Genomic DNA, 19,054 nt, shown 5'->3' with positions numbered 1-19,054 from the left:
GGAAACACTTCGATAGAAATGGCTTTTAATTCTTTTGGCATACATAGAAGATGCGAAAATGCACATCATATTTTCACATGAATGTAGTAACACAAAAAAAGTTCAAAGCAGTAACTGATACACTCAATTATAAAAGCTGCCCTTCCTGTGCAAGAAATGTAACTCAGCCCTTGGGCTAGATGCCATTCTGTGTCATTGATGTAAACCTGGCGGACAGTACAAATACTCTGAATTTAAAATGGCATGACTAAAAATGGAGTCTTTCCTCTAGCTTTTAAGTTTTAAGAAATAACATAAAATATGTACGTATGCTTGGCAACTTTTCCTTTCATTATATACAAAAGTGACTCTCTCTAAAATAACTGTCAAACTAAGAGGGACTGTCAGAAGCCTATCACAGGAGGTAATCTATTTGCTCAGGTTGCTGAAGAGCAATGAAAAAGTAGATATTGAGTTTCAGTTTTCAGCACATACATTAAAGTCCCATGCCTGTAATTAGGTCTCCTACCTTCCAAATAGAATTTTAAAAAAGTTTGATACATGATTATTTTAAATTATTTTTCTATAATTGGTTAGTGGTATTGTGGAACACATATTTAAGGATTAATGATGAGAAAGATTAGAAATCCAAAAAGTGTAAAATTCCGTGCAAACTCAAGTAAGTTTCAAGGACATTTCCATCAGAAAGAATGGAAATGAAGAAAGAACGGAGCCCCCAGGCTGGTTGTTGAGTGAGAATTACTGCTTACCCAGCATCCGTTTGCTTCATCAAATGTCCCCCATCTGCTCACAGAAACCTCTCTAAGATGCTTTTCTGAAGAATATTTGGCAGCATGTTTCCCAGGGCTGATGCCTAGAGGAGAGGGTTACATGGAGACTTGCTGTCTATCTTGATGGCAAACCCCTCCTAAGTAGGAATCCAGAGCTGGTGACTCACTTTGTAGTCTTGTATAGGTCTGGGGCAAGACAACATTATGGCAGTGGGGAGATATTCATGGTCAGGCTGGACAGGCCTCTGAGGTCTCTGACCTCTGTGGGTGTCCCTGTTCATTACTGGGGAACTGGACTCAATGGTCTGTAAGAGTCCCTTCCAACTCAAAAAAAAATTCTATGATTCTATGATTCTATGAATATTCCTGGTTTTATTACAAGTACAAATACTGATAAAGCCTACATTCAAATTGTTTATTCCTTGCTTTTGGAGAAGCTAAAACACTAGCACTAAGAGTTTTAATCAACGTAGATAATAGCTTGTCAGTTGTTATGCACAGTGGTACGTGCACCCAGTTTGAAATTTCAGTGCCATTAATGTTTTTAATTTTTTAAGTGATATGACACAGTACATGCAATCAACAATAACGAACATACCATGGTTCAGGACCCCTGATCTCTCAGCTAGTAATTTAAAATATTTTCATGTGTAGAGACAAGACAAGTATTATGTCCTAAATGGAGTCTAGGTCCCCAGCACTATTTCTCTCTCTATTTGATCCCTAAAAACAACTGTTTTCTTGCCAAAGATTTCTTCTTTTAAGAACGTTGCAACGAAACGCTGCTGGCATGCCATACAGAGACTTCCTAGCCTAGAAGGAAAAAAAAAATGTCAAGCAGCAGCTATTCAGTTTGAGATGTAAGGATAATTTATCTGTAGGCATGGCATTAATATGTAGCAGAACTAAACCTATTCCTTAATAGAGGACGTAAGAGAACGAACACTGACCTAAGAGACCAGGGAATGGGAGAAAGGAGGAAGCAGCAAATTTAACATGTGGAATCACTTGCCTGGAAGCTAAAGAGATTAGCTGGAAACTTTTCACTCACTTGGTTAAGGTATTAAGAACACAACCATTATGTATGGATAAGATTATGAGAATGACTTGAATTAATAAAGCTGATACTCCACTCATGCTGAGCTTACTTGACAAATGTATAGCTTGTATAGCTGCAGCTGTTGAGATGCACAAGCTCTGCTTATTACCAACAACCTAACCGTACAGTGTACATGTAATTCAACTTTGCTATTGCTAGACTCTGATTTAAGAACTGTTCAGAAAATCCTGGACTCCCAGTGATATAAAGTATACTCCACCAGGACTATCTTAATAAAGTAGTTCACAAACATACATTCTTGACTATGCTTAAGGAGTTACAAAAGTGATAGAATCTCACTGCAGGTTACTTCAGTTCTTTCTCCCTACCCTAGGTTCACAAACAAGTGAAGAAACAAAAAAATTAGAAACATCTTCACATTCCAGTTATCATTTCCCCTCCATGATGGCCAGATTTCAGAAATCCAAAGACTGTTTTGGATTGATAGGCACAATCCACACAAGCTTGTACAGCTTGTTGAAGTACCACGTTGACAGGACCTGGTCCAAAGTGATCTGGAAGCTCCTGAACCTTTTTCTTATCCAGGTGAGGCCCAGAATTTCCATGCTTGTTGACATAAACACACACTGAAAAAGAACAAGCCATATTTATACAGAATATTTCTGCTTTCTTCACACCTAGTGCACACAGAATAGAGACATGTTTCACGTGCTAGAACTGCATTGTTTCTTAAGTCCCAAATTCACTCCCATCTGACCTCTAAAGCCTTTCCGTACCCTGCTAACGTACAAAGCTATCACAACCTGCATCTCTACTCACGCAATAGTCCCAGCAAAGCAAGAACTACCAGTACATGCTCTAAACTACCAAAAATCTATTCTTAAAAGTTGTCCTTGCTGCCCTATTTTTTCTCAGATTTGAGACGATACAACAAACCAAACCCTATAGCATACGCCTGCTATTGGTGCCCATTCTGAAGCACCCACACAGCGTTAATAATGTCTGTGCACAATGGTCAGTATCTGCTATCTTCAGCAACCATGCATGTATGATTTCCACACTACAGTCTGACTTTCAGTGCTAAACAAAAGAACAGTACTTACCTGGAAACTGTGCAAAGTGGTTTAAGGCTTATCATGAAAGTAATCAAATAGGACTATTGAAAACAGAGACAATGTCCTCTTGAGGGAAGAAAACAGGTCTTTCTCACAGCAAATGTCATCCAATTGGGAGAAAATCTCCTCTCTTGGGGAGAAAAGTGGTCTTTCTGAGAGAAGGTGTCCTCTTCTTGGCTGCAAGTGTCCCATTTGGCATTGTCATGGAGGCTTTTTGGGGAGAAAGCGTGTGGCAGTTGTAAGAGAAGGGGTATTTCTGGGAGCAAATCTCCTCTTTTTGGAAGAGAAGGTGAAATTTCCAAGGGAAAAGTGGCATTTCTGGGAGGAAATGACATAGCTGGGGGAGAAAAGTGGGAACCGGTGGGAAAGAATATCTTGTACTGGAGAGCAACGGTGGTCTTTTTGGTGTGCCAAGTGGTCTCTTGGGGAGAAAACGTGGTAAACAGGGGAGACAATGTCCTCTGGAGGAGTGTCAAGTAGTATTTGGGAGAGCAAACGTCAGGTATTTCTCGGAAACCGGCTGTTTCTGGGAGATAGTAGCAGACTTGGTTGGAAAATGACAGGTGTTTGTGAGAAAGCTGGTATTTTGGGGAAAAAAAGGCCGTTTTTTAAAGAATAAGCTGGCATTTCTGGGAGAATATGTCCCATCTTTGGGAGAAAACGGGTGTATGTGGGAGAAAATGTCGTGTATTTGGGAGAAAGCTGGTGTATGTGGGAGAAAAGGCCATTGTGATGGGAGTCAGTGTGATCTTGAGGAGTGGAAAGCAGTATTCTTGAGATGAAACGTGAGGTATTTCTAAGAGTCCTGGTATTTCTGGGAGAAAATGTCTTGTTTTGTTTTATTGTTTTTAATATTTATATATTTTTTATGTTGCAATTTCAAGGAAACACTTCGATAGAAATGGCTTTTAATTCTTTTGGCATACATAGAAGATGCGAAAATGCACATCATATTTTCACATGAATGTAGTAACACAAAAAAAGTTCAAAGCAGTAACTGATACACTCAATTATAAAAGCTGCCCTTCCTGTGCAAGAAATGTAACTCAGCCCTTGGGCTAGATGCCATTCTGTGTCATTGATGTAAACCTGGCGGACAGTACAAATACTCTGAATTTAAAATGGCATGACTAAAAATGGAGTCTTTCCTCTAGCTTTTAAGTTTTAAGAAATAACATAAAATATGTACGTATGCTTGGCAACTTTTCCTTTCATTATATACAAAAGTGACTCTCTCTAAAATAACTGTCAAACTAAGAGGGACTGTCAGAAGCCTATCACAGGAGGTAATCTATTTGCTCAGGTTGCTGAAGAGCAATGAAAAAGTAGATATTGAGTTTCAGTTTTCAGCACATACATTAAAGTCCCATGCCTGTAATTAGGTCTCCTACCTTCCAAATAGAATTTTAAAAAAGTTTGATACATGATTATTTTAAATTATTTTTCTATAATTGGTTAGTGGTATTGTGGAACACATATTTAAGGATTAATGATGAGAAAGATTAGAAATCCAAAAAGTGTAAAATTCCGTGCAAACTCAAGTAAGTTTCAAGGACATTTCCATCAGAAAGAATGGAAATGAAGAAAGAACGGAGCCCCCAGGCTGGTTGTTGAGTGAGAATTACTGCTTACCCAGCATCCGTTTGCTTCATCAAATGTCCCCCATCCGCTCACAGAAACCTCTCTAAGATGCTTTTCTGAAGAATATTTGGCAGCATGTTTCCCAGGGCTGATGCCTAGAGGAGAGGGTTACATGGAGACTTGCTGTCTATCTTGATGGCAAACCCCTCCTAAGTAGGAATCCAGAGCTGGTGACTCACTTTGTAGTCTTGTATAGGTCTGGGGCAAGACAACATTATGGCAGTGGGGAGATATTCATGGTCAGGCTGGACAGGCCTCTGAGGTCTCTGACCTCTGTGGGTGTCCCTGTTCATTACTGGGGAACTGGACTCAATGGTCTGTAAGAGTCCCTTCCAACTCAAAAAAAAATTCTATGATTCTATGATTCTATGAATATTCCTGGTTTTATTACAAGTACAAATACTGATAAAGCCTACATTCAAATTGTTTATTCCTTGCTTTTGGAGAAGCTAAAACACTAGCACTAAGAGTTTTAATCAACGTAGATAATAGCTTGTCAGTTGTTATGCACAGTGGTACGTGCACCCAGTTTGAAATTTCAGTGCCATTAATGTTTTTAATTTTTTAAGTGATATGACACAGTACATGCAATCAACAATAACGAACATACCATGGTTCAGGACCCCTGATCTCTCAGCTAGTAATTTAAAATATTTTCATGTGTAGAGACAAGACAAGTATTATGTCCTAAATGGAGTCTAGGTCCCCAGCACTATTTCTCTCTCTATTTGATCCCTAAAAACAACTGTTTTCTTGCCAAAGATTTCTTCTTTTAAGAACGTTGCAACAAAACGCTGCTGGCATGCCATACAGAGACTTCCTAGCCTAGAAGGAAAAAAAAAAATGTCAAGCAGCAGCTATTCAGTTTGAGATGTAAGGATAATTTATCTGTAGGCATGGCATTAATATGTAGCAGAACTAAACCTATTCCTTAATAGAGGACGTAAGAGAACGAACACTGACCTAAGAGACCAGGGAATGGGAGAAAGGAGGAAGCAGCAAATTTAACATGTGGAATCACTTGCCTGGAAGCTAAAGAGATTAGCTGGAAACTTTTCACTCACTTGGTTAAGGTATTAAGAACACAACCATTATGTATGGATAAGATTATGAGAATGACTTGAATTAATAAAGCTGATACTCCACTCATGCTGAGCTTACTTGACAAATGTATAGCTTGTATAGCTGCAGCTGTTGAGATGCACAAGCTCTGCTTATTACCAACAACCTAACCGTACAGTGTACATGTAATTCAACTTTGCTATTGCTAGACTCTGATTTAAGAACTGTTCAGAAAATCCTGGACTCCCAGTGATATAAAGTATACTCCACCAGGACTATCTTAATAAAGTAGTTCACAAACATACATTCTTGACTATGCTTAAGGAGTTACAAAAGTGATAGAATCTCACTGCAGGTTACTTCAGTTCTTTCTCCCTACCCTAGGTTCACAAACAAGTGAAGAAACAAAAAAATTAGAAACATCTTCACATTCCAGTTATCATTTCCCCTCCATGATGGCCAGATTTCAGAAATCCAAAGACTGTTTTGGATTGATAGGCACAATCCACACAAGCTTGTACAGCTTGTTGAAGTACCACGTTGACAGGACCTGGTCCAAAGTGATCTGGAAGCTCCTGAACCTTTTTCTTATCCAGGTGAGGCCCAGAATTTCCATGCTTGTTGACATAAACACACACTGAAAAAGAACAAGCCATATTTATACAGAATATTTCTGCTTTCTTCACACCTAGTGCACACAGAATAGAGACATGTTTCACGTGCTAGAACTGCATTGTTTCTTAAGTCCCAAATTCACTCCCATCTGACCTCTAAAGCCTTTCCGTACCCTGCTAACGTACAAAGCTATCACAACCTGCATCTCTACTCACGCAATAGTCCCAGCAAAGCAAGAACTACCAGTACATGCTCTAAACTACCAAAAATCTATTCTTAAAAGTTGTCCTTGCTGCCCTATTTTTTCTCAGATTTGAGACGATACAACAAACCAAACCCTATAGCATACGCCTGCTATTGGTGCCCATTCTGAAGCACCCACACAGCGTTAATAATGTCTGTGCACAATGGTCAGTATCTGCTATCTTCAGCAACCATGCATGTATGATTTCCACACTACAGTCTGACTTTCAGTGCTAAACAAAAGAACAGTACTTACCTGGAAACTGTGCAAAGTGGTTTAAGGCTTATCATGAAAGTAATCAAATAGGACTATTGAAAACAGAGACAATGTCCTCTTGAGGGAAGAAAACAGGTCTTTCTCACAGCAAATGTCATCCAATTGGGAGAAAATCTCCTCTCTTGGGGAGAAAAGTGGTCTTTCTGAGAGAAGGTGTCCTCTTCTTGGCTGCAAGTGTCCCATTTGGCATTGTCATGGAGGCTTTTTGGGGAGAAAGCGTGTGGCAGTTGTAAGAGAAGGGGTATTTCTGGGAGCAAATCTCCTCTTTTTGGAAGAGAAGGTGAAATTTCCAAGGGAAAAGTGGCATTTCTGGGAGGAAATGACATAGCTGGGGGAGAAAAGTGGGAACCGGTGGGAAAGAATATCTTGTACTGGAGAGCAACGGTGGTCTTTTTGGTGTGCCAAGTGGTCTCTTGGGGAGAAAACGTGGTAAACAGGGGAGACAATGTCCTCTGGAGGAGTGTCAAGTAGTATTTGGGAGAGCAAACGTCAGGTATTTCTCGGAAACCGGCTGTTTCTGGGAGATAGTAGCAGACTTGGTTGGAAAATGACAGGTGTTTGTGAGAAAGCTGGTATTTTGGGGAAAAAAAGGCCGTTTTTTAAAGAATAAGCTGGCATTTCTGGGAGAATATGTCCCATCTTTGGGAGAAAACGGGTGTATGTGGGAGAAAATGTCGTGTATTTGGGAGAAAGCTGGTGTATGTGGGAGAAAAGGCCATTGTGATGGGAGTCAGTGTGATCTTGAGGAGTGGAAAGCAGTATTCTTGAGATGAAACGTGAGGTATTTCTAAGAGTCCTGGTATTTCTGGGAGAAAATGTCTTGTTTTGTTTTATTGTTTTTAATATTTATATATTTTTTATGTTGCAATTTCAAGGAAACACTTCGATAGAAATGGCTTTTAATTCTTTTGGCATACATAGAAGATGCGAAAATGCACATCATATTTTCACATGAATGTAGTAACACAAAAAAAGTTCAAAGCAGTAACTGATACACTCAATTATAAAAGCTGCCCTTCCTGTGCAAGAAATGTAACTCAGCCCTTGGGCTAGATGCCATTCTGTGTCATTGATGTAAACCTGGCGGACAGTACAAATACTCTGAATTTAAAATGGCATGACTAAAAATGGAGTCTTTCCTCTAGCTTTTAAGTTTTAAGAAATAACATAAAATATGTACGTATGCTTGGCAACTTTTCCTTTCATTATATACAAAAGTGACTCTCTCTAAAATAACTGTCAAACTAAGAGGGACTGTCAGAAGCCTATCACAGGAGGTAATCTATTTGCTCAGGTTGCTGAAGAGCAATGAAAAAGTAGATATTGAGTTTCAGTTTTCAGCACATACATTAAAGTCCCATGCCTGTAATTAGGTCTCCTACCTTCCAAATAGAATTTTAAAAAAGTTTGATACATGATTATTTTAAATTATTTTTCTATAATTGGTTAGTGGTATTGTGGAACACATATTTAAGGATTAATGATGAGAAAGATTAGAAATCCAAAAAGTGTAAAATTCCGTGCAAACTCAAGTAAGTTTCAAGGACATTTCCATCAGAAAGAATGGAAATGAAGAAAGAACGGAGCCCCCAGGCTGGTTGTTGAGTGAGAATTACTGCTTACCCAGCATCCGTTTGCTTCATCAAATGTCCCCCATCCGCTCACAGAAACCTCTCTAAGATGCTTTTCTGAAGAATATTTGGCAGCATGTTTCCCAGGGCTGATGCCTAGAGGAGAGGGTTACATGGAGACTTGCTGTCTATCTTGATGGCAAACCCCTCCTAAGTAGGAATCCAGAGCTGGTGACTCACTTTGTAGTCTTGTATAGGTCTGGGGCAAGACAACATTATGGCAGTGGGGAGATATTCATGGTCAGGCTGGACAGGCCTCTGAGGTCTCTGACCTCTGTGGGTGTCCCTGTTCATTACTGGGGAACTGGACTCAATGGTCTGTAAGAGTCCCTTCCAACTCAAAAAAAAATTCTATGATTCTATGATTCTATGAATATTCCTGGTTTTATTACAAGTACAAATACTGATAAAGCCTACATTCAAATTGTTTATTCCTTGCTTTTGGAGAAGCTAAAACACTAGCACTAAGAGTTTTAATCAACGTAGATAATAGCTTGTCAGTTGTTATGCACAGTGGTACGTGCACCCAGTTTGAAATTTCAGTGCCATTAATGTTTTAAATTTTTTAAGTGATATGACACAGTACATGCAATCAACAATAACGAACATACCATGGTTCAGGACCCCTGATCTCTCAGCTAGTAATTTAAAATATTTTCATGTGTAGAGACAAGACAAGTATTATGTCCTAAATGGAGTCTAGGTCCCCAGCACTATTTCTCTCTCTATTTGATCCCTAAAAACAACTGTTTTCTTGCCAAAGATTTCTTCTTTTAAGAACGTTGCAACAAAACGCTGCTGGCATGCCATACAGAGACTTCCTAGCCTAGAAGGAAAAAAAAAAATGTCAAGCAGCAGCTATTCAGTTTGAGATGTAAGGATAATTTATCTGTAGGCATGGCATTAATATGTAGCAGAACTAAACCTATTCCTTAATAGAGGACGTAAGAGAACGAACACTGACCTAAGAGACCAGGGAATGGGAGAAAGGAGGAAGCAGCAAATTTAACATGTGGAATCACTTGCCTGGAAGCTAAAGAGATTAGCTGGAAACTTTTCACTCACTTGGTTAAGGTATTAAGAACACAACCATTATGTATGGATAAGATTATGAGAATGACTTGAATTAATAAAGCTGATACTCCACTCATGCTGAGCTTACTTGACAAATGTATAGCTTGTATAGCTGCAGCTGTTGAGATGCACAAGCTCTGCTTATTACCAACAACCTAACCGTACAGTGTACATGTAATTCAACTTTGCTATTGCTAGACTCTGATTTAAGAACTGTTCAGAAAATCCTGGACTCCCAGTGATATAAAGTATACTCCACCAGGACTATCTTAATAAAGTAGTTCACAAACATACATTCTTGACTATGCTTAAGGAGTTACAAAAGTGATAGAATCTCACTGCAGGTTACTTCAGTTCTTTCTCCCTACCCTAGGTTCACAAACAAGTGAAGAAACAAAAAAATTAGAAACATCTTCACATTCCAGTTATCATTTCCCCTCCATGATGGCCAGATTTCAGAAATCCAAAGACTGTTTTGGATTGATAGGCACAATCCACACAAGCTTGTACAGCTTGTTGAAGTACCACGTTGACAGGACCTGGTCCAAAGTGATCTGGAAGCTCCTGAACCTTTTTCTTATCCAGGTGAGGCCCAGAATTTCCATGCTTGTTGACATAAACACACACTGAAAAAGAACAAGCCATATTTATACAGAATATTTCTGCTTTCTTCACACCTAGTGCACACAGAATAGAGACATGTTTCACGTGCTAGAACTGCATTGTTTCTTAAGTCCCAAATTCACTCCCATCTGACCTCTAAAGCCTTTCCGTACCCTGCTAACGTACAAAGCTATCACAACCTGCATCTCTACTCACGCAATAGTCCCAGCAAAGCAAGAACTACCAGTACATGCTCTAAACTACCAAAAATCTATTCTTAAAAGTTGTCCTTGCTGCCCTATTTTTTCTCAGATTTGAGACGATACAACAAACCAAACCCTATAGCATACGCCTGCTATTGGTGCCCATTCTGAAGCACCCACACAGCGTTAATAATGTCTGTGCACAATGGTCAGTATCTGCTATCTTCAGCAACCATGCATGTATGATTTCCACACTACAGTCTGACTTTCAGTGCTAAACAAAAGAACAGTACTTACCTGGAAACTGTGCAAAGTGGTTTAAGGCTTATCATGAAAGTAATCAAATAGGACTATTGAAAACAGAGACAATGTCCTCTTGAGGGAAGAAAACAGGTCTTTCTCACAGCAAATGTCATCCAATTGGGAGAAAATCTCCTCTCTTGGGGAGAAAAGTGGTCTTTCTGAGAGAAGGTGTCCTCTTCTTGGCTGCAAGTGTCCCATTTGGCATTGTCATGGAGGCTTTTTGGGGAGAAAGCGTGTGGCAGTTGTAAGAGAAGGGGTATTTCTGGGAGCAAATCTCCTCTTTTTGGAAGAGAAGGTGAAATTTCCAAGGGAAAAGTGGCATTTCTGGGAGGAAATGACATAGCTGGGGGAGAAAAGTGGGAACCGGTGGGAAAGAATATCTTGTACTGGAGAGCAACGGTGGTCTTTTTGGTGTGCCAAGTGGTCTCTTGGGGAGAAAACGTGGTAAACAGGGGAGACAATGTCCTCTGGAGGAGTGTCAAGTAGTATTTGGGAGAGCAAACGTCAGGTATTTCTCGGAAACCGGCTGTTTCTGGGAGATAGTAGCAGACTTGGTTGGAAAATGACAGGTGTTTGTGAGAAAGCTGGTATTTTGGGGAAAAAAAGGCCGTTTTTTAAAGAATAAGCTGGCATTTCTGGGAGAATATGTCCCATCTTTGGGAGAAAACGGGTGTATGTGGGAGAAAATGTCGTGTATTTGGGAGAAAGCTGGTGTATGTGGGAGAAAAGGCCATTGTGATGGGAGTCAGTGTGATCTTGAGGAGTGGAAAGCAGTATTCTTGAGATGAAACGTGAGGTATTTCTAAGAGTCCTGGTATTTCTGGGAGAAAATGTCTTGTTTTGTTTTATTGTTTTTAATATTTATATATTTTTTATGTTGCAATTTCAAGGAAACACTTCGATAGAAATGGCTTTTAATTCTTTTGGCATACATAGAAGATGCGAAAATGCACATCATATTTTCACATGAATGTAGTAACACAAAAAAAGTTCAAAGCAGTAACTGATACACTCAATTATAAAAGCTGCCCTTCCTGTGCAAGAAATGTAACTCAGCCCTTGGGCTAGATGCCATTCTGTGTCATTGATGTAAACCTGGCGGACAGTACAAATACTCTGAATTTAAAATGGCATGACTAAAAATGGAGTCTTTCCTCTAGCTTTTAAGTTTTAAGAAATAACATAAAAAATGTACGTATGCTTGGCAACTTTTCCTTTCATTATATACAAAAGTGACTCTCTCTAAAATAACTGTCAAACTAAGAGGGACTGTCAGAAGCCTATCACAGGAGGTAATCTATTTGCTCAGGTTGCTGAAGAGCAATGAAAAAGTAGATATTGAGTTTCAGTTTTCAGCACGTACATTAAAGTCCCATGCCTGTAATTAGGTCTCCTACCTTCCAAATAGAATTTTAAAAAAGTTTGATACATGATTATTTTAAATTATTTTTCTATAATTGGTTAGTGGTATTGTGGAACACATATTTAAGGATTAATGATGAGAAAGATTAGAAATCCAAAAAGTGTAAAATTCCGTGCAAACTCAAGTAAGTTTCAAGGACATTTCCATCAGAAAGAATGGAAATGAAGAAAGAACGGAGCCCCCAGGCTGGTTGTTGAGTGAGAATTACTGCTTACCCAGCATCCGTTTGCTTCATCAAATGTCCCCCATCCGCTCACAGAAACCTCTCTAAGATGCTTTTCTGAAGAATATTTGGCAGCATGTTTCCCAGGGCTGATGCCTAGAGGAGAGGGTTACATGGAGACTTGCTGTCTATCTTGATGGCAAACCCCTCCTAAGTAGGAATCCAGAGCTGGTGACTCACTTTGTAGTCTTGTATAGGTCTGGGGCAAGACAACATTATGGCAGTGGGGAGATATTCATGGTCAGGCTGGACAGGCCTCTGAGGTCTCTGACCTCTGTGGGTGTCCCTGTTCATTACTGGGGAACTGGACTCAATGGTCTGTAAGAGTCCCTTCCAACTCAAAAAAAAATTCTATGATTCTATGATTCTATGAATATTCCTGGTTTTATTACAAGTACAAATACTGATAAAGCCTACATTCAAATTGTTTATTCCTTGCTTTTGGAGAAGCTAAAACACTAGCACTAAGAGTTTTAATCAACGTAGATAATAGCTTGTCAGTTGTTATGCACAGTGGTACGTGCACCCAGTTTGAAATTTCAGTGCCATTAATGTTTTAAATTTTTTAAGTGATATGACACAGTACATGCAATCAACAATAACGAACATACCATGGTTCAGGACCCCTGATCTCTCAGCTAGTAATTTAAAATATTTTCATGTGTAGAGACAAGACAAGTATTATGTCCTAAATGGAGTCTAGGTCCCCAGCACTATTTCTCTCTCTATTTGATCCCTAAAAACAACTGTTTTCTTGCCAAAGATTTCTTCTTTTAAGAACGTTGCAACAAAACGCTGCTGGCATGCCATACAGAGACTTCCTAGCCTAGAAGGAAAAAAAAAAATGTCAAGCAGCAGCTATTCAGTTTGAGATGTAAGGATAATTTATCTGTAGGCATGGCATTAATATGTAGCAGAACTAAACCTATTCCTTAATAGAGGACGTAAGAGAACGAACACTGACCTAAGAGACCAGGGAATGGGAGAAAGGAGGAAGCAGCAAATTTAACATGTGGAATCACTTGCCTGGAAGCTAAAGAGATTAGCTGGAAACTTTTCACTCACTTGGTTAAGGTATTAAGAACACAACCATTATGTATGGATAAGATTATGAGAATGACTTGAATTAATAAAGCTGATACTCCACTCATGCTGAGCTTACTTGACAAATGTATAGCTTGTATAGCTGCAGCTGTTGAGATGCACAAGCTCTGCTTATTACCAACAACCTAACCGTACAGTGTACATGTAATTCAACTTTGCTATTGCTAGACTCTGATTTAAGAACTGTTCAGAAAATCCTGGACTCCCAGTGATATAAAGTATACTCCACCAGGACTATCTTAATAAAGTAGTTCACAAACATACATTCTTGACTATGCTTAAGGAGTTACAAAAGTGATAGAATCTCACTGCAGGTTACTTCAGTTCTTTCTCCCTACCCTAGGTTCACAAACAAGTGAAGAAACAAAAAAATTAGAAACATCTTCACATTCCAGTTATCATTTCCCCTCCATGATGGCCAGATTTCAGAAATCCAAAGACTGTTTTGGATTGATAGGCACAATCCACACAAGCTTGTACAGCTTGTTGAAGTACCACGTTGACAGGACCTGGTCCAAAGTGATCTGGAAGCTCCTGAACCTTTTTCTTATCCAGGTGAGGCCCAGAATTTCCATGCTTGTTGACATAAACACACACTGAAAAAGAACAAGCCATATTTATACAGAATATTTCTGCTTTCTTCACACCTAGTGCACACAGAATAGAGACATGTTTCACGTGCTAGAACTGCATTGTTTCTTAAGTCCCAAATTCACTCCCATCTGACCTCTAAAGCCTTTCCGTACCCTGCTAACGTACAAAGCTATCACAACCTGCATCTCTACTCACGCAATAGTCCCAGCAAAGCAAGAACTACCAGTACATGCTCTAAACTACCAAAAATCTATTCTTAAAAGTTGTCCTTGCTGCCCTATTTTTTCTCAGATTTGAGACGATACAACAAACCAAACCCTACAGCATACGCCTGCTATTGGTGCCCATTCTGAAGCACCCACACAGCGTTAATAATGTCTGTGCACAATGGTCAGTATCTGCTATCTTCAGCAACCATGCATGTATGATTTCCACACTACAGTCTGACTTTCAGTGCTAAACAAAAGAACAGTACTTACCTGGAAACTGTGCAAAGTGGTTTAAGGCTTATCATGAAAGTAATCAAATAGGACTATTGAAAACAGAGACAATGTCCTCTTGAGGGAAGAAAACAGGTCTTTCTCACAGCAAATGTCATCCAATTGGGAGAAAATCTCCTCTCTTGGGGAGAAAAGTGGTCTTTCTGAGAGAAGGTGTCCTCTTCTTGGCTGCAAGTGTCCCATTTGGCATTGTCATGGAGGCTTTTTGGGGAGAAAGCGTGTGGCAGTTGTAAGAGAAGGGGTATTTCTGGGAGCAAATCTCCTCTTTTTGGAAGAGAAGGTGAAATTTCCAAGGGAAAAGTGGCATTTCTGGGAGGAAATGACATAGCTGGGGGAGAAAAGTGGGAACCGGTGGGAAAGAATATCTTGTACTGGAGAGCAACGGTGGTCTTTTTGGTGTGCCAAGTGGTCTCTTGGGGAGAAAACGTGGTAAACAGGGGAGACAATGTCCTCTGGAGGAGTGTCAAGTAGTATTTGGGAGAGCAAACGTCAGGTATTTCTCGGAAACCGGCTGTTTCTGGGAGATAGTAGCAGACTTGGTTGGAAAATGACAGGTGTTTGTGAGAAAGCTGGTATTTTGGGAAAAAAAAGGCCGTTTTTTAAAGAATAAGCTGGCATTTCTGGGAGAATATGTCCCATCTTTGGGAGAAAACGGGTGTATGTGGGAGAAAATGTCGTGTATTTGGGAGAAAGCTGGTGTACGTGGGAGAAAAGGCCATTGTGATGGGAGTCAGTGTGATCTTGAGGAGTGGAAAGCAGTATTCTTGAGATGAAACGTGAGGTATGTCTAAGAGTCCTGGTATTTCTGGGAGAAAATGTCTTGTTTTGTTTTATTGTTTTTAATATTTATATATTTTTTATGTTGCAATTTCAAGGAAACACTTCGATAGAAATGGCTTTTAATTCTTTTGGCATACATAGAAGATGCGAAAATGCACATCATATTTTCACATGAATGTAGTAACACAAAAAAAGTTCAAAGCAGTAACTGATACACTCAATTATAAAAGCTGCCCTTCCTGTGCAAGAAATGTAACTCAGCCCTTGGGCTAGATGCCATTCTGTGTCATTGATGTAAACCTGGCGGACAGTACAAATACTCCGAATTTAAAATGGCATGACTAAAAATGGAGTCTTTCCTCTAGCTTTTAAGTTTTAAGAAATAACATAAAATATGTACGTATGCTTGGCAACTTTTCCTTTCATTATATACAAAAGTGACTCTCTCTAAAATAACTGTCAAACTAAGAGGGACTGTCAGAAGCCTATCACAGGAGGTAATCTATTTGCTCAGGTTGCTGAAGAGCAATGAAAAAGTAGATATTGAGTTTCAGTTTTCAGCACATACATTAAAGTCCCATGCCTGTAATTAGGTCTCCTACCTTCCAAATAGAATTTTAAAAAAGTTTGATACATGATTATTTTAAATTATTTTTCTATAATTGGTTAGTGGTATTGTGGAACACATATTTAAGGATTAATGATGAGAAAGATTAGAAATCCAAAAAGTGTAAAATTCCGTGCAAACTCAAGTAAGTTTCAAGGACATTTCCATCAGAAAGAATGGAAATGAAGAAAGAACGGAGCCCCCAGGCTGGTTGTTGAGTGAGAATTACTGCTTACCCAGCATCCGTTTGCTTCATCAAATGTCCCCCATCCGCTCACAGAAACCTCTCTAAGATGCTTTTCTGAAGAATATTTGGCAGCATGTTTCCCAGGGCTGATGCCTAGAGGAGAGGGTTACATGGAGACTTGCTGTCTATCTTGATGGCAAACCCCTCCTAAGTAGGAATCCAGAGCTGGTGACTCACTTTGTAGTCTTGTATAGGTCTGGGGCAAGACAACATTATGGCAGTGGGGAGATATTCATGGTCAGGCTGGACAGGCCTCTGAGGTCTCTGACCTCTGTGGGTGTCCCTGTTCATTACTGGGGAACTGGACTCAATGGTCTGTAAGAGTCCCTTCCAACTCAAAAAAAAATTCTATGATTCTATGATTCTATGAATATTCCTGGTTTTATTACAAGTACAAATACTGATAAAGCCTACATTCAAATTGTTTATTCCTTGCTTTTGGAGAAGCTAAAACACTAGCACTAAGAGTTTTAATCAACGTAGATAATAGCTTGTCAGTTGTTATGCACAGTGGTACGTGCACCCAGTTTGAAATTTCAGTGCCATTAATGTTTTAAATTTTTTAAGTGATATGACACAGTACATGCAATCAACAATAACGAACATACCATGGTTCAGGACCCCTGATCTCTCAGCTAGTAATTTAAAATATTTTCATGTGTAGAGACAAGACAAGTATTATGTCCTAAATGGAGTCTAGGTCCCCAGCACTATTTCTCTCTCTATTTGATCCCTAAAAACAACTGTTTTCTTGCCAAAGATTTCTTCTTTTAAGAACGTTGCAACGAAACGCTGCTGGCATGCCATACAGAGACTTCCTAGCCTAGAAGGAAAAAAAAAAATGTCAAGCAGCAGCTATTCAGTTTGAGATGTAAGGATAATTTATCTGTAGGCATGGCATTAATATGTAGCAGAACTAAACCTATTCCTTAATAGAGGACGTAAGAGAACGAACACTGACCTAAGAGACCAGGGAATGGGAGAAAGGAGGAAGCAGCAAATTTAACATGTGGAATCACTTGCCTGGAAGCTAAAGAGATTAGCTGGAAACTTTTCACTCACTTGGTTAAGGTATTAAGAACACAACCATTATGTATGGATAAGATTATGAGAATGACTTGAATTAATAAAGCTGATACTCCACTCATGCTGAGCTTACTTGACAAATGTATAGCTTGTATAGCTGCAGCTGTTGAGATGCACAAGCTCTGCTTATTACCAACAACCTAACCGTACAGTGTACATGTAATTCAACTTTGCTATTGCTAGACTCTGATTTAAGAACTGTTCAGAAAATCCTGGACTCCCAGTGATATAAAGTATACTCCACCAGGACTATCTTAATAAAGTAGTTCACAAACATACATTCTTGACTATGCTTAAGGAGTTACAAAAGTGATAGAATCTCACTGCAGGTTACTTCAGTTCTTTCTCCCTACCCTAGGTTCACAAACAAGTGAAGAAACAAAAAAATTAGAAACATCTTCACATTCCAGTTATCATTTCCCCTCCATGATGGCCAGATTTCAGAAATCCAAAGACTGTTTTGGATTGATAGGCACAATCCACACAAGCTTGTACAGCTTGTTGAAGTACCACGTTGACAGGACCTGGTCCAAAGTGATCTGGAAGCTCCTGAACCTTATTCTTATCCAGGTGAGGCCCAGAATTTCCATGCTTGTTGACATAAACACACACTGAAAAAGAACAAGCCATATTTATACAGAATATTTCTGCTTTCTTCACACCTAGTGCACACAGAATAGAGACATGTTTCACGTGCTAGAACTGCATTGTTTCTTAAGTCCCAAATTCACTCCCATCTGACCTCTAAAGCCTTTCCGTACCCTGCTAACGTACAAAGCTATCACAACCTGCATCTCTACTCACGCAATAGTCCCAGCAAAGCAAGAACTACCAGTACATGCTCTAAACTACCAAAAATCTATTCTTAAAAGTTGTCCTTGCTGCCCTATTTTTTCTCAGATTTGAGACGATACAACAAACCAAACCCTATAGCATACGCCTGCTATTGGTGCCCATTCTGAAGCACCCACACAGCGTTAATAATGTCTGTGCACAATGGTCAGTATCTGCTGTCTTCAGCAACCATGCATGTATGATTTCCACACTACAGTCTGACTTTCAGTGCTAAACAAAAGAACAGTACTTACCTGGAAACTGTGCAAAGTGGTTTAAGGCTTATCATGAAAGTAATCAAATAGGACTATTGAAAACAGAGACAATGTCCTCTTGAGGGAAGAAAACAGGTCTTTCTTACAGCAAATGTCATCCAATTGGGAGAAAATCTCCTCTCTTGGGGAGAAAAGTGGTCTTTCTGAGAGAAGGTGTCCACTTCTTGGCTGCAAGTGTCCCATTTGGCATTGTCATGGAGGCTTTTTGGGGAGAAAGCGTGTGGCAGTTGTAAGAGAAGGGGTATTTCTGGGAGCAAATCTCCTCTTTTTGGAAGAGAAGGTGAAATTTCCAAGGGAAAAGTGGCATTTCTGGGAGGAAATGACATAGCTGGGGGAGAAAAGTGGGAACCGGTGGGAAAGAATATCTTGTACTGGAGAGCAACGGTGGTCTTTTTGGTGTGCCAAGTGGTCTCTTGGGGAGAAAACGTGGTAAACAGGGGAGACAATGTCCTCTGGAGTAGTGTCAAGTAGTATTTGGGAGAGCAAACGTCAGGTATTTCTCGGAAACCGGCTGTTTCTGGGAGATAGTAGCAGACTTGGTTGGAAAATGACAGGTGTTTGTGAGAAAGCTGGTATTTTGGGAAAAAAAGGCCGTTTTTTAAAGAATAAGCTGGCATTTCTGGGAGAATATGTCCCATCTTTGGGAGAAAACGGGTGTATGTGGGAGAAAATGTCGTGTATTTGGGAGAAAGCTGGTGTACGTGGGAGAAAAGGCCACTGTGATGGGAGTCAGTGTGATCTTGAGGAGTGGAAAGCAGTATTCTTGAGATGAAACGTGAGGTAT

The sequence above is a fragment of the Phasianus colchicus genome, unplaced genomic scaffold, assembly GCF_987193195.1.
Source record: "Phasianus colchicus unplaced genomic scaffold, bPhaCol1.hap1.1 HAP1_SCAFFOLD_44, whole genome shotgun sequence".
In the NCBI taxonomy this organism is placed as follows: Eukaryota; Metazoa; Chordata; class Aves; order Galliformes; family Phasianidae; genus Phasianus; species Phasianus colchicus.
Note: the sequence above shows the minus strand (reverse complement) of the source record.